Below are 27,450 nucleotides of genomic sequence, written 5' to 3' on the forward strand. Positions count from 1 at the left end.
TCCAGAGTTCAGTTGCCTACTTTCAACTATTCTCTGACCCTGCTCTGGCCCTCAAAGCAGGGTCAGAGAATAGTTACAAGTATGGCACATTGCTCCTGTAAAAAAAATAACGGCAACAGGAAGGTCTTACAGCTAAGGAACCAGGTGCCAGACTTGAAGCACAAATTAAGTGACACATTAACCAGCCCCAAATTAATTCATCTCAGTTGAGGCTGGGAAGGTGTGCTTTGCTTTCCCCCCATAATCTACAGTGCTGAACAAGAGGGTGGTAGTGGTGAACCAGAGGGTGCTGTGATAAACCAGAGGGGGGCAGTGATGATCCAGAGGGTGGCAGTGGCAAATGAGAGGGTGGCAGTGATGAACCAGAGGGTGGCAGTCATGAACCAGAGGGTGCTGTGATAAACCAGAGGGTGGCAGCCTTGAACCAGAGGGTGGCAGGGATGAACCAGAGGATGGCAGTGACAAACCAGAGGGAGGCAGTGATCAACCAGAGGGTGGCAGTGATCAACCAGAGGGTGGCAGTGATGAACGAGAGGGTGCTGTGATAAACCAGAGGGGGACAGTGATGATCCAGAGGGTGGCAGTGATGAACCAGAGGGTGGCAGGGATGAACCAGAGGGTGCTGTGATAAACCAGAGGGGGACAGTGATGATCCAGAGGGTGGCAGTGATGAACCAGAGGGTGGCAGGGATGAACCAGAGGGTGGCAGGGATGAACCAGAGTATAGCAGTGATGAACCAGAGGGTGGCAGTGGCAAACCAGAGGGTGGCAGTGATGAACCAGAGGGTGGCAGGGATGAACCAGAGGGTGCTGTGATAAACCAGAGGGGGACAGTGATGATCCAGAGGGTGGCAGTAGCAAACAAGAGGGTGGCAGTGATGAACCAGAGGGTGGCAGGGATGAACCAGAGGATGGCAGTGATCAACCAGAGGGTGGCAGTGATGAACCAGAGGGTGCTGTGATAAACCATAGGGGGACAGTGATGATCCAGAGGGTGGCATTGGAGAACCAGAGGGTGGCAGTGATGAACCGGAGGGTGGCAGGGAGGAACCAAAGGGTCGCTAACAGGCTGGACACGTAGAAACAACATGGTCGCGACTGTTGCGACCACACAAGTTCGCGTTCCCGAACTTGTACAAAACCCTCGCGAACTGGCAAAAACAGCAAATTTGCAAATTCGCACAAATTCGCGAATTTTGCGAATCACGAGTTCGCAAATCCGCAAATTTGCGAACCGCGAATTCGCAAAATTCGCCCATGCTTAATTGGAAGACTGGGCAAGCTGAACCCGAGACCACGATGGCTTGCCAGTATGTGGTGATGGAGGCGGGCACGTATAAAGCGGTCACTTGCCTACATTCTCGAATGTTGCACGAGGGTTTGGAACCACTGACAGTTCTCAAACTAAAATGGGAGACGAGTGTGGGGAAGCCCATCCCAGACACAACGTGGGGTAATATCCTGCAAAGGACGTGGAAGGGGTGCAAGAAATGCTCGCTTTCAGCAAGTGCACTTTTTTATAGTACACAGAGCTTACCTTACCCCAGGGAAGATCCGGAAATACTTCCAGGTGCAGGATGCGGCGTGCCCGAGATGCTTGATGCCCGAAGTGGAACTAGATCACATATTGTGGGACTGTCCGAAACTAGGGCTTTATTGGTCTGAGGTGGGGGCGCTTCTTAACGAAGTTACTGGCCGGCAGCTAGACTATGACATGGCGACCTGTTTGCTACTCTGTTTTCCTCACACGAAAACAACCAAAATTACTAGTAAATTCATTGATCTAGGTCTCATACTAGCCCAGAGAGAGATAACTTGGCATTGGAAATCGAGGGAGGGTCCCTCCAGTAGGAGGTGGGTGAGCGAATTTCATAAATGGGCCCGTAGTGAAGGTGCTGTTCGATTTCGCCAGGCGGCCCGTACAGCTAATGAGAAGAGCCTAGAGATGGCACGAGCATGGGAAGAACTAGTACGAACGCTAAGTGACAGTCAGGCTCAGGAAGAGGACTAGATAGGAAGGGTTCCGAATGCAGTTTCATGGGATACACAGACGGATGAGTATAGATCCCACAGGTTTCTTCATTTTAGTAATTGATGTAAATGAACCAAGCCCACACCAGTAACAGTTGGGGGGAGGGTATGGGGGGTTGTTGTGGGTCCTAAGTTTGTGTAGGGTGGAACTGACCATTGTGAGCAGTGTGAGTTGCTCCTTATGTAATACGATTGCTCGAATGTTCCCCTACTTAGGAGGTGGTACACAGTGTTTAGTTTTCACACGACACTTCCTCTAAGGGGCCAGATGATTGGAGGTAGGCCGCCAAGGTATATTGGTGGTAACTACCGGTATTTACCGCCCGAACTATAGTACAGGTTATTCGCTGGGACCGGGGGTTGGGGTGTTAAAGAAAAGCAGATACTTGGTCATCCTGTCCAACAGAAGTCCTTATTTCTTTTATGCTGATCCATGCTTAGCTCTTTCTAGCTATCGCCGCCCGACCTCCGGGTTGTGGGCTAAATGGCTGAGTAATGCTTACTTTATGATATCTGCAGGACTTTTGTAACTGACGGGGCAATTGGAACATATGATTGTATATTTTCTGAATCTGCAATAAAAACACAGTTTAAAAAAAAATCACTGTAATTAAAAGCATGTGGGACAGGTTGAAATATTTGACGTTCAACAACCTGAAATATTTCTCCAGTTGACGAGATTCCAAAACTCAATCTTTTGTATCTGATCAAACCAATATGAGTCAATAAACTAGTGATTTATCCACAGTTCTCAACTAACTCCAGTTGATGGTATCCCTTGTTTAGGTCAATATGGGAGAAGACTTTGGCACCGTTACGTTGCATGATCATGTCCACTATGTGTGGACCAGGATGTCTTTCTCTCTCGATTGCTTTGTTGGCTTGGTCCATATCAATACAGATGCGCACAGCAACTCCGTTGTACTTTTTTGGAAGCACCACTATGAGTGAAACCCAGGGCATAGGACCGGTGGAGCGCTCAATTATGTCATTCTTCAACAACATTTCTAGTTCTTTCTCAATGGCTTCTTGCAATTAAAAAGCCACTCTGCAATGGCGCTGTCCTCATTAATATGAAGTCACGCTTTCATTGTCTTGAGCCTTCCTAGGCCATGAAACAACAACAGGAACGGACTCAAAATTTCAGATTGAGTGTGGAGGTTGTAATTGAGAGATATCAGTCCCATGTCATCAGCCGTAGCAAAACTGAGTAAACATGCAGTAGACAAAGTTCCTTGAAAAACGTGAATTGGCGCTTACACGGATACTGCTTTATGTCGCTTTGTCACTATGAATGAACCTTGACTCTGCAATGGTTTAGAGACAGCCCATGTGTATACCTTTGAGTTTGATGGGTTGAGGCGTGACCCAGGATACAGGCTATTCAACTTCTCATTGATGATATTGGCATATTAATTTATGCATCACTGTTCATGATAAAGGTTATGGGGCAACCATTAACTTTTATTGTAATTGGGGCAGTGTCGAAATGAATTCAGTTGTTTTGTTTGGTGGTTTGCCTTTGGCTTTTGTTCTTCCTGGCAAGTGGCCAAACCTACATGTGCCTGTCATTCCTTGGTCAATATCATCATTGCACAGCCATCTTCTTCACTGGCGCTTGATAATCACGCTGAAGAGCCTTTGTAGGATGAACTCGACAACGGTTGACTTTGTCTGGTTTCTACTTGTCCTAACTGATGTGGCTTTCTGGCCTTGTGGGCGCAGTGAAAATGCTTCTGGAACATTCTGGCGCCCATTTTCTTTTTTCACTGTGACAAATTTGGTTTCTCTTTGGCTTTGCAGACCGCTACAAAGTGGTTTCTTTCCCACAGTATTTGCATGTATGACCATGGCTGGAAATCCACCTTGTAAGAAAATGTGCCATTACTTGTGTAGCCTTCACAAGTAATGCACCTACATTTGTCCTTCACTGGGAACCAAGTAGCCCCTTTGTAGCGCTTGACTCACATAGGGTAGAGAAGCAGAGCAGTCCCAGCCCTACTCAAGGGAGGTGGTGTGGGCTAGTAATCACCATTCACAGATACATAATTTAACACTCAATAAATGATCCTCTAGTCTGTGCTTTTTCTATTGAAAAAGGAAAAGTACATTTATTACACACACACTACTCAATACTATGCAGCAATTTACAAATATGCATAAGCTAATTGAATTACTTTTTGATGACATTGCATAATCATGCTTGACCCTCCCAAAGGGGGGTCTCCTCACAGGTCTAAACATGATGCTGTCTCTAACTACAAGGATTGAACATAACTTGGAGTAGGAGTACTTAATACTGGCACCAAATCATGCAGCTATTAACCTCATTATCTCAACAAGCATGTCATCATAGGATTAAATGCAATAATTGCATATAACCATGACTTAGGGCACTTAATATTGGCAATAAAGCATGTAAACTTGATCAAGAATGGTGCTCCTACACCTGATGCCGTGCTCTCACCTACCCACACACCCCACGGAAGCCACAGAAGTGGAGAGGAGCGGATGAACTGTTCTCTCCCTGGGTCAAGCATCCCTATAAGCTGTCCATTCCAGCCCCTCCCGATGCCACAGTGCAGACATAATGATCTGGTGAGCCTTTAACACCACTATAACGTTGCGTTTGTTGCTTTATCCACTGCTCTGTCACTGCGCCCTCTCCACTTGTGGAGGCGTGTGGATAAAGGTGTACAGCAGGGCGAGGCTATTTGGGCTTGGCTGGGCGGTGTACACCGCGCATTGAATACCACAACTGACTGCAACTGGCTCTAAGGGACAATCTCACACCAAATCAATTGTTGTCTATGGTGCTCATCAGCAAGAAGGAGAATCTGGCTTCGTCTCATGGAATGTGGCAGGACTGCACTCCAAAATGGATTATCCGGAATTGCTGGACTTGGTAGGTCATTATCAAATAATCTGCTGCCAAGAAACATGGTTACTGGACCCCCTGCATATAAACGGTTTTGTCACTTTTGACGTCCCAGCATTCCCCTCAATGTCAGGTCGAGCTAAAGGGGGTTTGGTAAAAATTTTCTCCGGGAATGTGATGGACTGCAAGGTTTCTGAAGTGGTTATCACTCCATTTGATCACATACTCCAGTTTTACCCTGAGGAAATCTTTTGAGCTACTACTCATCAATTTTTGTTATAATATATATGACCTCGCAGAATCCATGATCGTGGATGGGATAGAGGATGCTTTGCAAACAATTTTAAATAACAAGAGAAAGGAGTTAATAATATTCTGGGTTTGAGATTTTAACATAGAAATGTGTGACAATGGCTTCTCTGTAATATGTGGAATTTGTGATGATTATGGTGAACCCCTCACACATTTTAGACATACCCCTTATGGAAATGCATTAAATAGAGTGTCCTCTGCTAGCAATTTGGTATTTGCAAATTATTATATTACGGGACCCTCCACCTAGATTCCAATATACAGGGTCAGGGTCTAATTCTATCATAGACCATATATTAATCTCCAAGGAGATACTACCAGTACTGATCGTTTGTAACATGGTGGCCTCATCCATAAGTCATCATAACCCACTAACACTGAACCTAACATTATCTTTATCCAGGGATGCTCGGAAATCCCCCATCATCAACTAGAATAAATTAAAAACAGGAGTTTAAACATCACATGGGGACAGATTGACAAAGATGCCTTCCACAGTGACCCATTTACACATAATCAAAAATGGATTATCAGGTCCTGCAAGAGGAATCGAGTCCAAGGAAGGTAATTCAGGCCTTTACCTATCTTACAAAGTATATGGCAGATTAACTGAGCAAAAAAAGCTGTAAAACCCCATATTAGCCTGAGGTGGTATAATAGCACCTGCTCTAAAGCTAACCCTGGGCGAAGAACTACGCTCCGTTCGCGGAGCTTGCGGAGTTTTGGCAACTCCGCGTTCTACGGAGAACGCGAAGCTGTCGATTACTCCGCGATCCGGTGCGTAGCGTAGTTCTCGCGCGCTGAATAACATTATCGCGTGCGCCGGGGGTAAGTTCGCGCGATATTTGACGCGATCACGCACTTTGGAAATAAGGGAACGCAAGCGGGCGGGACAAACCTCTTGAGTAACTTAGCGCGCTAGCTATCTCGAGCATGCAGGCAGCGCCCCGAACACGCGCACCGCGCTCCCGAAGACGAAAAACGGCGCGCGAACGGGTCTAGCAAGCTACTACGCATGTCCGCGGAGCTACGCGAAGGTCGCGGAGTGCAACTGCGTCTTCGCGTAGCTCCGCGGAGTGCGGCTCCGCGAACTACGCCCAGGGTTATCTAAAGCTCACAAAGTCCTAAAGTGTGCACTTAATAAACACCCACAGGACAGATTGGGAGAGCTATATTACGATGCTGAAGAGTTCCTTTCTGTTGTGTGTGTTGTTGTCCAGCCGTTCTTTGAACTACGTCTTTTTGGTGGTGCGGATCAGCTGGTGGTGTTTGCGGGTGGCGTTCTTGAGGGCTGTCATGTTTTCTGTCGTCTGTTCGCGGCGCCAGGCTTTCTCGAGGGTTCGGCAGGATTTCTTTCATTCTTTGAGGTCGTCGGTGAACCATGTTGTTTTCCTGTTGCCGGGCCTGCCTGGGGGGTTCTTCAGTTGTGCAAGGGCGTTGGCGCAGTTGACGATCCACTGTGTGAGGTTGCGGGCTGCGTCGTTGGTGTCAGTAGTTTTGATTGGTGGGTTCTGGCTCAGTGATGTGGTTAGCTGGTCTGCGGTGACCTTGCTCCAGCATCTACGGGGGATCTGTTGCGGGCGGTGGTGGGATGTGGTCTCCTTAAAGGTGAAGCGGATGCAGCTGTGGTCTTTCCAGTGTAGTCCGGTGGAGTGGCTGAAGGCAATGTGGCTGCTGGCGGAGAAGATTGGGTCGAGCGTGTGGCCGGCGTAATGGGTGGGGGTGTTCACCAGTTGCTTGAGTCCGAGGTTGTCGAGCAGGGTGGTGGTGTTGTTGTCATTGTTGTTCTCCAGGTGGAAGTTCAGGTCCCCTAGGCGGATGTAGTCTGATGAAGCAAGGGCATGTGGGCTGATGAAGTCGGTGATGACTTCACTGAATTGTGTGCATGGACCCGGGGGTCTGTAGATGAGGGTTCCTCTGAGGGTGGTCTTGGGGTCGGTGTGGATCTGGAAGTGTAGGTGTTCGGCGGTGGTGAGGGCATCTTCGGAGTTGGTTGTGACGCCGATGGTGTTCCTGTAGATGATGGTGATTCTTCCTCCGGTTTGGTTGACGCGGTCCTTTCGGGTGATCTTGTAGCCGTCCGGGATGGCTATGGCGATGTCGGGGGCTGAGGAGGCGTTCATCAAGGTTTCTGTGAGGAAGGCGACGTCTGGTGCTGTTGTGTCGAGGAGGTCCCAGAGTTTGACGGCGTGCTTGTGGACGGAGCAGGTATTGAGCAGGATGCACTTGAGGTGGTTGTTGTTGTTGCCTGGTTCGGGTGGTGGGGTGCAGGTTCGGACGCAGGTGAATTTGCAAGTTTGGCAGGGGAAGGGTCCGTGGGTGCGCTTCGGAGTGGCTTGGTAGCAGGCAGATCGTCGGCCGGTGTTGAGTGCGTGGAGGGTGGTGGGGTCGTACGTCCGTCGGGTTTCTTGGTTTCGGCGGGGGCCAGGGGTATTGTCGCTGGGCGTGGTCCATGCGCGGACAGGCGCAGGCGGGCTTGCCTTCGGCGCGCCAGCAGCGCGCCCGCTGTACGACCTCCATATGAGGGGCTGAGGGAGGTAGAAGCAGCTGGTAGGCGGGAGCGGGGCCGCGAATGGGGCACCAGGGGGCGGGGTTGCAGGGGAGGCAACGGCGGAAAGCGCGAGGGAGGGGAGCGGGAGGGGGGTGGTACAGAAGAAAAACAGGGGCAGGGGGGAGAGGGCACAAAGGGCAGGAGGGGTGGCAAAGAAAAACAACAACAGTAACAGAAAGTGACAAAAGTAAATCAAATCTAAAAACCGAGGAGAATAGCACAGGACGAACTCAGGCAGCGATCCTGGTCACAGCGGGTGGCGGCAGTGGGACAGGGGCACAAGAGGACAGTGTGGGGGCTGAGGGGGGCGACCTACCTTGTGGCAGGGTCAAGGGTTGCTCCCTTCACCACCGCGCGGCCTCCATATGAGGGGCTGAGGGAGGCAGGAGCAGCTGGGAGGCTGGAGCGGGCGGCGAATGGGGCACCAGGGGGGCGGTGCCACAGGGGAGGCAGCTGTGGGAAGCGGGAGGGAGGGGAGCGGGAGGGGGGTGGTACAGAAGAAAAACAGGGGGCAGGGGAGAGGGCACAAAGGGCACGAGGGGTGGCAAAGAAAAACAACAACAGTAACAGAAAGTGAGAAAAGTAAATCAAATCTAAAAACCGAGGAGAGCAGCACAGGACGGACTCAGGCAGCGATACTGGTCACAGCGGGTAGCGGCAGCAGGACAGAGGCACAGGAGGACCATGTGGCGGCTGAGGGGGGCGACCTACCTGGTGGCAGGGTCAAGGGTTGCTGAAAGACATTTGCAGCACACCCTTATGTTTATAGAAACAGCCAATGTAGTTGCCTTAGAATAATGAACTCAGTCTGTCATATACTCATTTCTTAGAACAAGAATTTTTGGTGACAAAGAACATTCAATTTAAAAAGCAAAAGTCCACATCAGTGAGTATCTTCCAATGATGTTATTCCTTTTATTGTTCTTTTCTTTTTTGCGATATTCAATCCAAACAAAAACAGCCATGGGTGGACGAAACACGTGTTGGCTGTTTTTGCTTGGATTGAATATCAAAAAAAGAAAAGAACAATAAAAGGAATAACATCATTGGAAGATACTCACTGATGTGGACTTTTGCTTTTTAAATCGAATGTTCTTTGTCACCAAAAATTATTGTTCTAAGAAATGAGTATATGACAGACTGAATTCATTAATCTAAGGCCACTACATTGGCTGTTTCTATAAACATAAGGGTGTGCTGCGAATGTCTTTCAAATTGCCACTATTCAAATATTTTTGGCCCAAAGGCACAGACGCTACCACAAGTTATAGCTTTTATACCTGTTAGCAATCCCATTTCCAGCTGGGAATTGAGTAGATCCTTTAAGGTTTCCGGTATCATTTTAGCAATTGAAAGCTGTCCTTCAGAGAAAGCCCCAGGTCCCGATAGAATCCCCTTGGATATTTTTAAATCTCTACCACAGTTTTGGGCACTCCTAATAACTAACGTCCTAAGATGTGCAATTACCAGCCTCTGGCTAAAACTTGAAAAGAGGCCACTATTATTCATATTTTTAAAAAGGAAGATAAAAGCCAGCCGCACTGCTATCAGCCAATATCAATTCTGGATAGCACTGCAAATATCCTAGGTAGGGTTATATTGGCGAAACTAGAAAGCTGGGCTGCGGAGACTCAGAGCTATCAGATTTACAGTTTGGGTTTTGTCTAAAAAGGATGCCTTTATGGACCTAAAATGTGCCTTTGACATAGTTGATTGCTCCAGATTATGGTCAATAATGTCAAAATTAGGCATAGATATTGCAAAAATGTCCCTGCTTTATGTACATACCACAGTTGGAGTGCGCTACACTATGATTGAGGACCTCACCGAAGATTTTCCATCAGGAACAGGTATTAGGCAGGGCTGTGTCCTTGCCCCATTCCTATGCTTAATCTATATTAACGCACTTGAACACCACTTGGGAAAGGCCGAAAAAGATATCCATAAGATCAACTCACGAGAAATCCCTGTCTTACTCTATGCAGATGATGCTGTCCTTATTGGCCAAACAGGTAATGGTATTAAATCCCTGTTAGATTCTGTTAATAATTTTATGGACAACCTAGGACTAAAAACTAACCAAAACAAGTCATTTATAATGAAATGCAGTCCGAAATTGTCGAAGAACAGAAAGTTTTCTACTTGGTGTTTGAAAAAACGTCCCACTTCATGTAACTGGGTGTCCTGACTGATATGGGTTTTAATTGGAAGTTTTTATTGATTGTAAGAGTCTTGCTATTCCAAAGAGCAATTGATGCAGTTTTTAGTTTCACAAACAGGCTGGGAAATAAGCTCATAAGCAAATTGACATGTATTTTTAAAAGTAAATGTTTATCTGTTGCAATATTTGGGGCTGGTATTTGGGGACAAGTAAACTGTAAAGCACTTCAGATTGTACAGAATAAGTGGTATACAGTCAAAATATCGAGTACAAAATATAGAATTACATTAATATCGAGTTAAAAATATAGAATGGACAGAATATCGAATGGACAAAATATAGACAACAAAAATATTGAATGTAATGGACAAAATATCGAATGGACAGAATATAGGCAACAAAAATATCGAATTTGAGGTAAGTTAATATCGATTTACATAAATATAGAAAGTCAAAATATCGAAGAATGGGGGAGGAGCCTAGCTCGAGGACGTAATGGCCGCCTTTTAGCTCGGCTCCGTCGGCCCTCCGGCTAACCTCGACTATCCTGCATTATATCCTGCACTGCGATGCTCCTTCAATACAGAATTTGAAATTTAAAGACCCACTCTTACTCACCGTCTGGTCCGGAGGTTCCGGTGTGCTGTGGATCCGCAGCTGTGCCCTCGGTGAGATTGGGCCTCCGGGCACTCGAGACCGGGACCTCGCCTGCGGGACCCAACCGGTGGAGAAGAGATTGCCGGCCCCGGCCGCGAGAGTGAACCACTGGTGGGAACCGTTGTGCTTGTGCCCCGGAGATCCTGAACCGGCCCCGATGACTGGGTCGTGCGGCTGGAGGGGGACGAGATGTGTTGGGGGCTGACCGTGTGAAGGGGTCCCTTCGCCTTTGTCCTGTCCGGCGGCCTTGAACCCTGCGCCTGGCTTCCGCCTGTGGGGCCTGCCACTGTTTGGAGGGGACCCCCCCCCCCCGCCCCCATCGGGCACTTGCCCATCCTGTGCCGGTGAGGCCGTTGTTGGGAGCCTCCGGAGATCTGTAAAGTCCTACACTTGGGAACTGTTTGGAGGCCCACGGTGGAGTGTGGGGCGGCGAAACTCACAAGATGGCTACCGATAACGCGGGGGGTGCTCCGCTCTGCATTGATGCTCCTTACCGGCCGGATTGTGCGGAGGCCTGGGTGTGTGCTCGAGCGCCCACGCCCGGAGATATCCTGGACGCCTTGATGTCATTGTACGCTGTCTTGGCCCCCGGTGCATCTACCGACCCCATGCGGCTCGACGCCATTTTGGGCCGCCGTTCTTCCATGCACCCCTGTCGTCCTGATGCCGCCATTGCTTCGCCCCCTTCGGCTGCGCCAGGAGTTGCTGTTGTTGTTCTTCGGCCGCTTGATGGGCCGGTGACTTTTCTGCTTACTCGCCGCCTGGATTTCGGGGACCTCCACACGACGCGGAGATCTGCTCCTTCCCGAGTACCTGGGACTTGTGGTGAGCCGCTGTTTGCTCCCGCTTCGTTGGATTCGAACTTTTGTTCTGGAGGGGAACCTTTGTATTGTCAAATTGTGCACCTGGACTCCGGCTCGCCTTTGCTTGCCCTGTCGTTACTGCTACAATTGACTTGCTTTATTGATTTTTTGTATTCCCTCCGCACGAAGGCTCTCCCTGATTTATATCACTGCTGTGACTCTGGACAACATTACGATTCTATAGTGCTGGGTGGTCCGCTCCGCATTATCCTTTATTGGGTTGGTTTCGTGGTTAGGAAGGGCTGGGGGTGAGTTGTACGACATAATAGTTTGCTAGTTTACCTGCCCGTTGTACTGATGTTTGTAATCCCGACACGGTGAAATGTCACAATCTCTTCCTCCTCCCCCTCCCTGTGGTTTTTGCTGTATGTGAAGGTGTAGTATTGATTTGATACTTATTCATTCGTTGGTCGGGAGGGTCGTAGCCGAATGTGTTTGCACATATCCTCTGGCTCCTCCCTCACATTTTATTTTTTGTTTCGTATTTCCTCTCCTCCTCTTTTTGTCTTCTTCCTCTACTTTCTTATTTCACTATATTTCGGGTTTCGGATTAGGGCGACAGGCACGCTGTTTGGAGGGTAGGCCGTAGCCTTCTGCAGGGGTGCGGGGTGGGACGGGTGGGCGGGGTCTTTCAGATGTTTTCTTTTGGTTCTATGGCCCTTTTCTATTCCTTTATAGCGGTGCCGCTTATGTCCTCGCTTCTCAGGCATGAGTGGGTTGGGGTCTGTTACTGTGCCACTTTTATCGATTTCAATGCTTTGTTGCGACTGCCATACCCTTCTCTTCGCCAGCTTCCACTCGCTTCTGTACTATTAGCCGCGGGTTGCCTGGCCCGGGGTGGCGCCCATCTTGCACGACTGTGCTTCTCCTTTTATATTTCTTTTATTTTGTTCGTCTCCTCTCCTTTCCTCCCTTTTCTGTCCCTTTTTGGTTTCCTCCCCTTTGTCTCCCCCCTATTTTTCCCCCCCTTCCCTTCCCCTTCCCCCTTCCCCCCCCTCCCCCCCCTTTCCCCTCCCCTCCCCCCTTTTTCCCAGGCTCGTATTGAGAGAACTGGGTTCGGTTCGTACAGTTTCTCCGCTCTCCTTGCCTCTGTTAGCGTGTTATTGGGTGGGGGACATGAGATCTTGGTAGCACTTGTATGCTTCTCCACTATATTTGGCGTTTGTTTTGTGCTACGATCGACTCGTGCCCTTATATCCTCCTCCCCCCCCCTCCTCTCGTTTTGGCATGGGTGTATCCTGTTTTTGTATTTTCCCGTCTTTGTGAGTCAGCCATGAGCCTTGTCCCCTTATCATAAAATAGACCTCATTGATCCTGATATTGGGCCGTTATTGCCGCTTATCCCATTTTTAGTATTGTTCAACTATGTCTGCTTGCCTGCCAAATGGCCTTGTGTCGCTTATTTTGATTCTTGATCGTCTTTGATTTATGGCCAGCCGGACTGGTTGTAGGCCCATACATGTTTATCCTAATGATGCAAATAAAGGTCTTCAAAAAAAAAAAATATCGAAGAATATTATATAGATGTTAAATATATCGATTTTTTAATAATATCGAATTTTTTAAAGTGTTTTTTATGTTAGTATATCTGTGAAAAGTGTATATTGATTTTATAATTTATTTTAAGTAATGAATTTTATGGTATTTAATTTTTGTGTAATTTAATTCTGTAGCGGGTTGTGGGTTTATAGGGGAATAGGGTGGGAAGTAATTTAATTAGAATTGATTAAATGTTTTAATTTATTTATAGGTGTTTATCTTGAATTAATTGTTAATTAATTTTTAATTGGTAATTAATTAAATTATAATTGATAATACATTTTTATTAATTGATTAATTGATAATTATGTTAATTGTATTAATTTATTTACTGTAGTGGGTTGTGGGTTTATATAAGAATAGGGTGGGAAGTAATTTAATTGTTATTAATTACATTTTTTAATTTATTTATTGGTATTTATTTTTAATTCATTGTTAATTATTTTTCATTTGCTAATTCATTAATTGTAAATTGGTAATTAATTTGTATTAATAGGTAATGATTTTTAATAAATCCTTTTTATTTGTATTTTCATTTGATTAATTATTATATTATATTAAATTTGTAATTATGTTTAATTAATTTGTAATTGGTATTAATATATATATTTTTTTTAATTAATATATGAAGTATTTACTTTCCCTACTGTTGCACCCACTGGAGTGGGAATAGTAATTTTTATCCCTCGCTATCCTACGCTTTCTCTACTGTTGCACTCTCTGGAGTATGAATAGTAATTGTTACCCCTACGCTATCCAACGCTTTCCCTACTGTTGCTCTCTCTGGAGTTGGAATAGTAATTTTTACCCCAACGCTATCCAACGCTTTCCCTACTGTTCCACTCCCTGGAGTGGGAATAGTAATTTTTACCCTCCCACTATCCAACGCCTTCCCTACTGTTGCACTCTCTGGAGTGGGAATAGTAAATTTTACCCCTATGCTATCCAACGCGTTCCCTACTGTTGCAGTCTCTGGAGTGGGAATAGTAATTTTGACCCCTACTCTATCTAACGCTTTCCCTACTGTTGCACTCTCTGAAGTGGGAATAGTAATTTTTACCCCTACACTATCTAACGCTTTCCCTACTGTTGCACTCACTGGAGTGGGAATAGTAATTTTTAGCCTCCCGCTATCCAACGCTTTCCCTACTGTTGCACTCTCTGTAGTGGGAATAGTAATTTTGACCCCTACGCTATCCAACGCTTTCCCTACTGTTGCACTCTCTGGAGTGGGAATAGTAATTTTTACCCTCCCGATATCCAACGCTTTCCCAACTGTTGCACTCTCTGGAGGGGGAATAGTAATTTTTACCCCTAAGCTATCCAACGCTTTCCCTACTGTTGCACTCTCTGGAGTGGGAATAGTAATTTTTACCCCTACGCTATCCAACGCTTTCCCTACTGTTGCACTCTCTGGAGTGGGAATAGTAATTTTTACTCCTACGGTATCCAACGCTTTCCCTCTCGTTGCACTCACTGGAGTGGGAATAGTAATTTTTACCCTTACGCTATCCAACGCTTTCCCTACTGTTGCACTCTCTGGAGTGGGAATAGTAATTTTTACCCTCCCGCTATCCAACGTTTTCCCTACTGTTGCACTTACTGGAATGGGAATAGTAATTTTTACCCTCCCGCTATCCAACCTTTTCCCTACTGTTGCACTCTCTGAGTGGGAATAGTCATTTTTACCCCTACTCTATCCAACGCTTTCCCTACTGTTTCACTCACTGGAGTGGGAATAGTAATTTTTACCCTCCCGCTATCCTACGCTTTCCCTACTGTTGCACTCTCTGGAGTAGGAATAGCAATTTTTACCCCTATGCTATCCAACGCTTTCCCTACTGTTGCACTCTTTGGAGTGGGAATAGTAATTGTTACCCTTCCGCTATCCAACGCTTTCCCTACTGTTGCACTCTCTGGAGTGAGAATAGTACTTTTGACCCCTACACTATCCAACACTTTCCCTACTGTTGCACTTTCTGGAGTGGGAATAGTAATTTTTACCCCTACGCTATCCCACGCTTTCCCTACTGTTGCACTCTCTGGAGTGGGAATAGTAATTTTTACCCTCCCACTATCCAACGCTTTCCCTACAGTTGCACTCACTGGAGTGGGAATAATAATTTTTACCCATACGCTATCCAACGCTTTCTCTACTGTTGCACTCACTGGAGTGGGAATAGTCAGTTTTACCCTTTCCGCTATCCTACGGTAAAAATATTTTATATTTTTTTATTAATATTACGTTCATATATATATGTATTAATAAATCAATTTGTATGTTTTTTATTTACATTAATTATTTATTAATTTTAAGGTTTTTCAAGTATTTTAAGTATGTTTAAGTTAATTATATTTATTATTTCATAAATTTTTATTACTTTAAAGCATTAAAAAAAATCAATATTTTGACTAACTATATTCTTTACAACAATATTTTTGATTCGATATTTGTGTACTTACCTGTTTGGAGATAGGAAGTCAATATTTTTGCATTCTATATTTTTTACTCGATATTTTGGTAGTTCTATATTTGTTTAATCGATATTGTTTCAGTGATCCAGAATAAGTTTATATGAAGACTTCTGGCCACCCCACATTTCACTTCAACGTCATTTTGTCATGATGAGGTAGGCTAAACTATCTGGAGGATTACATCAAATCACAACTCTTCTTGTTGCGGCAGTGAAATTGGAAAAACCCAGAAGCTCAATTGTGTAGATCAGTGTTGCTAGATTGCACAAACCTGGATAATTGTCCAGATATCTCCTGGCTAAAATTTGTCAAAAGGAGCTTTGAAAGTCTGGGCACTCCAGTTTTTATCATAATCCGGCTGTTCTATCCAGTCTCCCCTCAATGCATATAAAAGATCTTTTTTTATGAACACGTGCAGAGTGTTTTGCAAGGGGTTAGCTGGAAAGAGAGGGGGGTTGTTTCCCGAGCCCTACCTCCACCCCCAGCATTTTAAATACAGTGTATTGCAAATAAGAGACAGAAGTTTTTACTCACAAGGTTCTGACTCCAAACTATACACTTCCTGGTAGCCTTTCCAGCCAAAGAAACCTGGTTTGCATCCCTTTCCCCTTGTCATTGTGAAGTCCCAGCCAAACAGAGCACTATGCACTTTACTTTATTCTTCACATTGTATTCCCTCCAAAAAAGGCAGTTCCTGCGCCCCGTACGGCGTGCTCTGGATTGGAGATCCCACACAGCTACTTTTTCTTATTGGAAGTGTCTGGGAAATTAAACTGCAATTATTGCTGTCTTAAACTTCATCTTAAATTCCTTGGGATTATTATATAAATATTGAAATGTTTATGCTATTTTGCTGCTCTTGTACTTGTGATTTTATTGAAGGTTTTATAATCTGTCTCAATAGTGCCTTTTTTAACCTTTTAATCATGCTCCAATTAATGTGTATTTCATTTTATGATGTAACGTTCATGACTCGGTAGAGCCGAATAAAGAGGTTGACTGACTGAGAGGCTGTCAGACTCATTATTTAAATAATGCAGTCGCAAGAGGAGATGCCTATGCATGACTGGGCTGTGTACTCATTATATGAATAACGCAATGTCATAATTACATTACTATGCAATTATAGCCTTTCGCCCATAGAGGTTGTTAACTGCCTACACATTTGAAACCGTTCAGCATAAAATATTGCACTTTAAACATAATATCTAAAGGACATTACTTTTGTACCTACACAGATGTGCAATTGCCATCTTTCACCCCAAGAAAGTATCTGACAACATGAATATTCACATTGTATCATTGAAGGCCCCAAATACTGCTGCCATACACTCTGCTCTAGAGGGTACATCACTCCCAGCTGTGGAACAAACGTTCCAGCCTGGGGAGTGCTTAAAAAGCCTTCAAAACCATTGAGGGGTTATAATTCCAGAGTCCCATCCAATTTGGGACAGGGACCCTGGTACTCCTTGTGGGGGGAGACTGTGCTGCTCCTGCAGGTCCCCCGCACCTTTGCTGCATTTTGATGGTGACCCCATTGCCCTGGGACCCCCACAAGGACAAAACCAGTGATCTTTGCACACAATTGCAGCCAGGCTCAGCAGGGCATTGTGGGGTGCACCTTGCGCTTTCTTTTTAGATTTATAGCAGCCGCTCTACCGCTGCGCTGGGGAGATCCACTTCCCTTTTAGCCTTTTTGGGCCCTGAGGCATTGCACTTCCAGCCCTCTGATTAGTTTTGGGGTGCACAGTTGTTTGCCGCTCCTATGGGCAGATGTGCACTGGAAACAGCCTTTACTCCGAAGTTTTTACTTCGAGTACATTTTCCACACATTTTTTTAGATTTTAAAGACTGTTGGCAAGCAAGTCTTTACATTGCAACACAAAACTACGCATTTGAGGATAATTAAAAAAGGGGGGTCTCCCCCTTTTTCAATTATTTATTTGGAATAAAATAATACTAATTAATTGGAAAAAAAACAACTGTTAAGAGTTAATGTATACATTTTCAACAGTAGGTGGCAGTGTTACGCTGTGATAGAAGTTTTCAGAGGCAGTAAGCGTAGTAAAAGTAGCCCTCGCTTTTCCCCAGCTGGTCTTCAGCGATGGTAAGGGAACCAGAGTCCCTGGTCCTGGAGGCACTAAGCGTAGTAAAAGTATGCCGTGGTAGTGGAATGGGTGGTGAAGGTGTTTGTAATGTGAACGAATGTAAATGCATGGTAGTGGTATGTGTTGTAAAATGTGCGATGTAAAGACATGCATGGTGAAGGAAGGTGTGGTAATGTCATACAACCACGTGCACTGATTGCCTGGCCTTCCCACTCCCCAGACTCGGGGAGGGAGGAAGGCAGGCCACACGGGGGGAGAGCGGCGGCACTTTTCCTGGTTTTCCACAGGGGGCCGAAGGATGTGGCCCTGGGCCGCTTCCTGCAATTGCGGGAGAGCGCAATGGCGCTCCCTCGCCCCATCTACTTATCTGGGCCTAGGGATAGGGTCCTGGGCCTCCCACTTTAAAAATGGGGGATGTGACACACTCTCTTAAGGCAAACTCCTCTTCTGGGCCAAGGGATGGGGTCTTAGATCCCGCTTTTCCCAGGGAAACAACGGGGCAGCCTCCGAGCCTTGGCCCAGCCCTGAGGCAAGTCGAATTCTGGAGGCGGAGCCATATCGCTTCGTCTCTGGTTTGGCCAAAGGTCACTCAACATCAATTGGCCATGACGATTTTGGGCTTATTTTGCTCCTGGTGGTGAGCCCTGGCCCCCTGAAGCACTTCTTTCAGGCCTCCTGGCATCAAAGGGGGAAAAACTTTGGCAGGGAGCTGGATTCACTGGCTCCCTGCACCAGCCTTTCACTTTGTTTTGTTTCTGGGATTCTCTACCTCCTTGTGCAGAAGCCCTAGCTTTTCCCCAACTGGTCTTCAGGGATGGTAAGGGAACCAGCGTCCCTGGTCCTGGAAAAGTGCACCACTGGTCCTGGGCTCAATCAGAGTCAGAGTCCTTAGTCCAGATGACAGTCAGGGAGTTATTCCATTCGATTGTCAAACGCGTGAACCTCCAGTCCCACTGTGCAGCAGAAAAGCACATCCAGGTGAGCTCTCCCCCTTGCGTAACTCCTTATAATGGGGGGGGGGGAGGCTGGAGGTGCCATCAGGGTCTTTCCTTAGATGCCACATCATCTTTTTGCCCCTGTTTCAACCTTCCTGCACAGCCTTCTGGGATACTTCAATGTTAGACTTGGCTTTTTCAGCCGGTTTACCATTAGACTTTTAGATTTTTTGGCCTCCTGTTTTTGACCATGGTTTTATTGGTTTTAGGACTCTGGGCACCTTACCACTGCTATTCAGTGCTAACGTGCATATGCTTTCAATGTAAATTGTGTTATGATTGGTTTTCCATGATTGGGATATTTGATTTACTAGTAGGTCCCTAGTATAGTGCACTGTGTGTGCCCAGGGCCTGCAAATCAAATGCTACTAGTGTGCTTGCAGCACGGGTTGTGCCAACCACACAAGTGGCCTTTCAAAGGTGTCTCAGACCTGCCACTGCAGTATCTGCGCACAGTTTTTACTGCCATGTCGAACAGGCAAGTGCACCTACTTGCCAGGCCCACACCTTCCCTTTTCTTACATGTAAGGCACACTTCAGGTAGGCCCAAGGCACCCACATGGGCAGGGTGCAGTGTATGGGAATTGTAAGACATGTACTGGTGTGTTTTACATGTCCTGATTGTGAAATACTGTGTATTTCGTTTTGCACAATTTAAAGGCGGTCTGTCCCGTAGGATATAATGGGAGCTACACCGTAAAATTTACAAGCTTAACTTTCCATTGTAAAAAGATGGAGTAATAGAGTTTAGGCTTCCTGAACTCAGAATTTATTAATACATCTTTTAGTAAAAACTATTTTTACATAGTGTGCATTTTCTTGCTTAACCATCCTGTGTGCCTCTGCCATTTTGTGTATTCACCAACTGGGTTTGGAGTGAAAGAAGTAGGGGATGTGCATTCACACTGGACAGACACAAGGGAGGTTGAGGTGTGTCCTGCCTTTTCCTGAGTAACTCATAGCCAGGCTAAATTGATATGGCTGCATTTAGAGTAGTGGGAGGACTTGTTGCTTCCACCTGAATTGACTGCGGCTGCCTCTCACAAAGCTGTCTCCACCTCCTGTGGTGAACCTGGCCTGAGCCAGGCTGAACTGGCCTATGTGTGCCAGAGGATCTGTGTTTGTACCAACTTCAAAGGAAAATGTGGTATGAATATTGGGGCCCTGACCCCAGAACTTTAGATTACTGCTGGTCTAAGGAACCTGCAAGGAAGAAGAGCTGGAAGAGCTGCCAGGAGGAGCACTGCCCCTTTGCTGTTGTGCTTTGTTTGGTTGGCCTGCAGTTGCTGCTTCTGCATTGGGCAGGGAAAGGCTGAGATTGTTTTGTCTCCAAGGGCTTGATATAGAACTTGCATCATGTTAGAAGTCTCAGGGAAATCAAAGTAATTAATATCTTGTGAGTACCGGCTAATGGAACTAGATGTTTTAGCTGCCAAAGAGGAGAAAAACGGTAACCCGATGAGGTGAATTATGCTGCTGCAGGCTCTGTGACCTGGCACCACAGAGGGCATCGCTGCATTTCGCACCACAACCTTGGTCTCACCGATGACGCCACCGAGCCACTGCTTGCACCGTGACCTGTGGGCACCGCACTCCGCCTTGCTTCCCACCACTGCCCCGGTATCCCCAACAATGCTGCAATGCCATCACCAACACCACTGCTTGCACAGTGACCTGTGGACACCATTCGTGGAAAACACGGAGCACCGCCCGCTTCGCACCACAGCCCTGGTCTCACCAACATTGCAGCTCCAAGCTGACATCAACGATGCTGCCTGTGGGGCGTGGCTTGGAGCTCGGCAAGATGGCCGCACTGTAGTGCAGCTCTGCCAGCCATCATCGGACATCCTTTCAAAATCCTGCCCCAGCCCTGTGGTTGGGACCGATAACCCCGGAACTGAGCTGCCCTCGATGAGAGCGTTCTGGCGACACCTTTTGCTGCCCTCTCCGTGCTGGGATTGAGGGTTTCTGACACCACGTGGCTGCCCGAGGACGCCGAGATAATGGCGGACCGACTCCACTGACCGGCGCGACAGGCGAGGCTACCGGCATCGGCCCGAGGTCTGAGCGCTGTTGAGAGGCTACCGAGGATCGCCCAGACAGCGAATACCCGGGCTGGGGTCGCGGACACTGCCCAGAAGAGCCGTCGAGAAGCGGTAAGGCGGGCAGGGAGACGGCCGCGGCTGAAGCCCGGGGGAGACAGCTACGCAAATCGACGGCGCTGTGGGGCGTTGCGGGCCGCGCCGCTGAGAGGCGCCGAGCCGCGGAGGACGGAGGCTCTTAACACCCCCCCTCCCTCCCTTCCCATCGGCGATTACCGGGTGGGAGTCGTGGACACTGAATATCTCGTGAGGGGCGATGGCGTGCCCCCCCCCTCCACGGGGGAACCACTGTGAGTGAAGGCACCGTGACTGCAGCACTGGGGCAGTGAGAGAGACATTTGTGGGCGCCGGGGCTGACGCTGCATGCACCCTGGTGTTCATCGGACTGTGGAAGAAATATTTAGCAGGTACCCTGCCCCTGCGGTCCTTTGCTAACGCACTCCCCACTACCTAGCTGAGCCTCATTGCACCATTGGCGCCATGTGCAGGCGCGGGCCCGAGATTGCACTTTCACCGGGACTGGAGACTGGCGCCATTTGTGAGCGAGCTGCCCAGAACCCACGAGACCGGTCGCATATAATATACGGAGGCACACCTGTACACCCGGCATGGGTTGCATTTCGAGAAAGCGGCTGGGAGGCCACACTGATCACCGCTTCCACTAAGATTCCACGTGCTTTCGAGCGGCGTAATCGAGTGCGGAGTGCAACGCATCAGGACAGCCTTGCGCTGAGAAACCAGAGACATGGGGAAGCCCAACAGAAATCAGCCCCGGCTGAATTTTGAACTGCGCAAAGGGAACAAACTGGGGCAAGCTGTGAACTCGGACTCTGAGATAGATTCGTCAAAAGCACCCCCCCCACGGCTATTGAAAAATCACTGGCGGCCATACAGGCAAGTCTTCAAGCCATCGACGGGAAGATCGAAGCGCTGAATGGTAGGATGGATCAATTCTCAACGAAACTGGATAAACACGCGGTACGTATAGGAGACGCGGAACAACGCATCACCGATACTGAAGATGGACTCCAACAAGTGGCAGAGAAGACTTCAGACATTACTAAACTGCTAGAAATCATCCAAGCCAAAAATGAGGACATTAAAGGGCGATCACGTCGCAATAATATCCGCGTTTTAGGACTGCCAGAGTCCACCAATGTGGGGAGACTGGAAGATTATGTAGAGGCGATGTTGCAGGAAATTTGCGGAAAAGACGAACTTTCTCCTCTCTTTGCGACCGAGCGCGCACACAGATCTTTGGCGTCGCGGCCTCCTCGGGGGGCTCCTCCGCGGCCCATTATAGCCCACATGCTAAACTTCAGAGATCGTGACACTGTTCTACGGATAACAAGACTAAAGGGCTCGATTACTTATCAAGGAAACGCACTATCCTTTTACCCAGATTTCACTGCAAATGTACAAGCAGCACGCAAGGAATTTCAAAACGTTAAAAAGTTGTTGCAGAAAGAACAGATTCCATATGCAATGCTATATCCTGCGCATCTGAGAATTGGCAAAATGGAAGAGGGAAAGTTCTTCACGAAGCCCAAACATGCTATGGAATACGCACGTACGTTGAGACGCCAGAGCAGAGTCCGCATCCCCTACCTCGGACATTGATGAATGAACAGTAAGGTGGTGCAGGTGGAGTTTCGAGTGGGATGGACAGTGTGGACTGCTGGGGGAGAGAGGGGGCGGTTATCCTCTGAAGGCAGCTTATCTAAGGGGATGGACATTGCTTGCTCCATGATTATCTACACTATAGCAAGGTCCCGCGATTCATTGGGTTGGTGGGGGCGCTAATACATGATGGCTCCTCTCCCGACATCACCCGGGAGCGGTTACAGCTGCCACAACCCCTGATTGGTGATCCCCGATGGGTCCTGCTCTTGTTCAAATTGGGGTTGTTTGGGGAGTTCTATGAGACCATGTCTTTAGCAGGTTGGGGACGCTGAAGTGGGAGGTGGGAGGAGGGGATTATTTTCTGTTTTCTGTGCCAAAGGTTTATGAAGTCGAAGTGATTGCATTGAATTGTCACATATGTAAGTATCACGTAAATACATCTTTGGTATATGGAGGTTATATTGTACTCATGCATTACATATGACGGGGGACACATATAATTGCATTACATGGAATGTCCAGGGCCTCAATACTCCGCAAAAAATCAGGCAGGTATTGGCGCAACTAGACAGGCACAATGTCAAACTTGCGCAATTGCAAGAAACCCACCTGACGAAAGTAACAGAGGACAGAATAGCCAAGCGATGGGCGTCTTATAGATTAGCATCCTCTTATTCCTCATACGCTAGGGGGGTCCTTATTCTCGTTAAGAAAGGAGTACCGTTCACGTCTATCAGAGCTAGCACAGATCAAGAAGGCCGCTGGGTAATGACATTGGGGAAATTGGGCAATGTATTAGTAACCATCATCAGTTTTTACGGGCCAGTAGTGGACGACACTAATGCCTATCAGAACATGTTTAGGGAATTGCGGTCATGGCCCGAGACAGACATCATGTGGGGAGGTGATCTCAATACGCATCTGAATCCCGCGGTGGACAAGTCTAACCCACAAGGTGCGAGGATGGTTAAAGTTGCTAAATGCATTAAAGACGGCATGTTAGAGTTTGGGATGGTGGAGACCTGGTGACAGCGACACACAGATGTCTTAGCGGGCACCCACATCACGCCTGCGACAAATAGTTGGTCCAGACTGGATTACTGGCTACTGAGCGACGGGGCGAATAACTGGGTAACAGCGGTCCGCACCCTCCCGAGAAAACTATCTGACCATAACCCTGTATTCCTTACATTATGCATCCCTCAAAACCCCCATAAACCGTTTCGTGCAGAATCATTACTTAACCCGTTATATGCTGACACCATCAAACACGAAATTACCCATTATTTTGAGACGAACATGGGGTCGGTAGAAAGTCAAGAGACACTGTGGGAGGCCTTCAAGGTCACAATTAGGGGGGCATGTATTAGTACTTCAGCAGGGATACTAAAGGACATACGAGGCAGACTGACCACATTAGAGCGGTAACTAAGTGAGCTAGAAGTTCAATATGATCACACACCTTCGACGGCCACACTTACTAGCATACATGAACATATCACGGAGTACAACACCCTTGCTGATACGGAGATAAAGTACCTATCGAAGCGACGCGTTGCCAGATGGTACGGCGAGGGTGGACGCCCTAGTGGATCCCGCGCTGGCAGACTACAAAGTAGATCATGCCATCTCCCAGTTGAGTGTGTGGTGGATGACGCTGGGCAGGCCCACTTCTCTTCAGACGCTATAGTAGAACAGTTTCGGCAATTCTATTCCTTGATATACTCTTCGAAGGGCGGAATGGATGAGCAGGCTATGAATGACTATCTTGATAACATAGCATGCGCTTGGTGTCGGACGGACAGCGGAAATACCTTGACCTTCCGCTGACGGAAGAGGATGTGACTGACACCATCAGCTCGCTCCCGAATGGTAAAGCTCCTGGGCCGGACGGGCTCACCACTGAATTCTACAAAGCACATGCTGATATCTTGGCGCCTCATCTGCTATGTATGTACGCAGAGGCGTTCGACTCGGGCTGCCTCCCTCCCTCACTACGCCAGGCAATGATCATTACCCTTCTGAAAAAAGATAAACCCCCCGAATGTTGCGAATCATACCGTCCATTATCTCTTATAAACCTAGACGCCAAAATTCTGGCAAAAATCCTCGCCACAAAACTGCAACCATTAATGCCACTGCTGGTGCTCCCAGACCAGGCTGGGTTCATTCCCGATCGTTCCACTTCCCTTAATCTGCGCACCATCTTTGCCATGCAACACGTACTGAAGCCAGACCTCCCAGCTGTAGCAGTACTACTAGACGCTGCCAAGGCATTTGACTCCATAGAGTGGAAATACATGATATATATTTTGCGTAGAATGGGATTCCCCCCCATTTTTACACGCTGGATCCAGATACTGTACACCGAACCATCTGCAAGGGTGAGGGTGGGCGGGGACACGTCCGAACCGTTCGATATTGGTCGCGGTACACGCCAGGGGTGCCCACTGTCCCCACTACTTTTTGCTATCGTGTTGGAGCCACTGGCATGCAAAATTCGGCAGACCCACAGAGAGGCAGCTCTGAACTTCCACAACCGGACGGTAGGGATCTCAATGTATGCGGACGATATGGTCCTCTACGTTCGCGAACCGCAAACGCACTTATCGCCTGTCCTCCGCGAATATGTGAAGTTTAGCTTATTCTCTGGTCTCCATATCAATTGGGGTAAATCCGTCATTATTCCCCTGACTGCTGCTACCACCCCTCCTACGGTTGAATACCCACTGGTCTGGTCTGCTGATCCTGTTAAGTATCTGGGAATATGGATTCATAGAGACCCCAAGACAGTTGCCACAGCCAACTACGGCGTGGCGTACACGGCCCTAGTCACGCAAGTCGACAGATGGCTAAGTCTTCCGCTGTCATTAGCGGACAGGATATCATTCATAAAGATGGTGATACTCCCTAAATTCTTATACCTGTTCTGCAATATATCGATTCCGTTGACCAAACATTTTTTCCAGACTGTTCAAACACAGGTACTGCGACTTGTCTGGGGAGGTAAAACACCGAGAATCAGTTGGAGTACACTCTCATTGACGTATGAAAGGGGTGGGTTTCATGCACCGGATTTTTATGTATATTATCTGTGCTGTCAGGCACGATACGCCTACTACTGGTATCGTCCTCATGACTTCACACCACACGTAGCGGTGGAAGAGGGGGATGCGCATCCAATATCACTGAGGGGCATCATAACGCACACCCATAGGCACATTCCCAGGGCAGAAATCAACACTTTGAATGCCACGATAGCGGCTTGGCAAGCGTTTGGACGGCGAACACAGAAGCTCCCATTGTATGCCCCTGCAATGCCTATAGAGGGACACGCAGCGTTGTCGGTGGACCAAGATAGGGGATCTACACAAGCACTTCATGAGGCAGGCATAACATGTATGAGTGACCTATTCCCGGAAGGTACATACATCACAAGGGACGATTTGTCATATATCCACAATCCCACACTGCTATTTCAGTTCACTTGCTATCGTTGGAGACGAGCAATTAAAGATCATTACACTTGCTTCCCGGCCGAACCGGAGACACTGTCGGCTCTGCAGCTAATACTCACGTCCCCGACAAGAAAGAAACTGATCACTAAATTATACAAAGCAACACAACAGGATACACCATTGCACTCTGGGGCTAGCCTCATACGCTGGAATGCTGAAATAGATCCCCCCATCACAGAGGAGGAATGGATGAAGGTATGCTCAATTACGGGGAGATTGACATCAAACAGTAACCTCCGCATTATTCACCTCAAATTCATCCATGAAACATACTACACTCCTCACACACTGTGGAAGTTTGGCCTCAGGGCATCAGCTGAATGTAAGCGATGTGGGCTAGGGGAGGCCGGTTTCATACATTTAGCATGGCAGTGTAAGCCAGTTTTTCTTTACTGGGAAAAGGTTTTAGCACTTATTACTGTAATGACAGGTCTAACTCTGCATAACATTCCATCGCTGTGTTTGTTGGGTCATGATCCCCAATTGCAGGGGATGTTGGGTAGATTCGTACAACTGGCCCTGCTATTGGCGAAAAGACGCATCCTGTTTACATGGGATAGTAGACTGCATCCTAAAGCGGACAGCTGGTTAAAGGATATGGTGTACTGTAGAGACCAGCTGGAGACATATGCCGAAGAGCTCCCACTCTCTTCACGGCCCAGAGATGTGTGGGCCACTTTACGGGAGTATTTATTGACCTGTGCTGATCTGAACTCTGACTGAACGTGACCACTGTGGACTACAAGTTTAATATTTTTTGTGATGCCCATATAGATGAGTTTTAAAAATGTGGGGTACAGGCCATGGGAAATGCTTTTATACCTTGAAACTGACAATTTACCTCTGCTGGATGTATAGTGCTCATTCTTACATACTGTCTACTGTAACCTTTGGCTTTGTTATGTTGAAGTTCGATGAGTATACAATGCTGATGATGTTCGCCTGGACAGGCATATGTTGTACGATTCTGATATGCTCAAAATTTCATAAATAAAAAAATATTTTAAAAAAAACAAGAAAAAAAAACGCTGCTGCCTGTACTGTGGTTTGGAGATACCACATGTAAGATACACGATGCACCGCCCTGTCCCACACCACAGCCTTGGCCCACTGATGCCACCGCCATCTACTCCAGGTCATCAACTGATGCCGCTGCCTCCACCGCAACCTGTGGGCCGCGCACACCTCATTGCCCCGTCTCGCACGAAGCCTTGGGTCTACCGACGACAGCGCTTCAGCAGCAATGCCGCTGCCTGCACCATGACCTGTCAGCATCAGAACAAGCACCACCCCGCTTCACACCACAGCCCTGGTCTCACCAACACTGCTAGACAACCATCACTGAGCCGCTGCTTGCACCACTCCTTTTCACACTGCAGTCCGATGCCACCGCTCCTGACTTCAAAACTCACGGAGTTCAACCTGCAAGGCGTGTGACTTCAAGGGCCGGACGACTGCTGCAACGACTTCTGGAACCTACGCCGGCGAACGCCGCTCCTCCTGAGCTCACTGCAAGGGTCGACATCCTGCATCTCTAAAGGTACTGTTTAATGGGTCTCCTCAACCGGGTAGCTGGCCCGCATCGCCGCAACCGGCAGGAACTGTTGGATTTGTTTGTTCATGATGATGTGATAGCC

At 47.6% G+C, this 27,450-nt stretch overlaps 1 protein-coding gene across 11 annotated transcripts in view; it reads right to left on the reverse strand.

Moving 5' to 3' along the window:
• Nucleotides 1-27,450, reverse strand: part of LOC144771984 (stomatin-like) — a 981,083-nt gene that overhangs the window by 391,712 nt on the left and 561,921 nt on the right. The gene's annotated exons all lie outside the window — the stretch shown is intronic.

The sequence above is a fragment of the Lissotriton helveticus genome, chromosome 8 (assembly GCF_964261635.1).
Source record: "Lissotriton helveticus chromosome 8, aLisHel1.1, whole genome shotgun sequence".
In the NCBI taxonomy this organism is placed as follows: domain Eukaryota; kingdom Metazoa; phylum Chordata; class Amphibia; order Caudata; family Salamandridae; genus Lissotriton; species Lissotriton helveticus.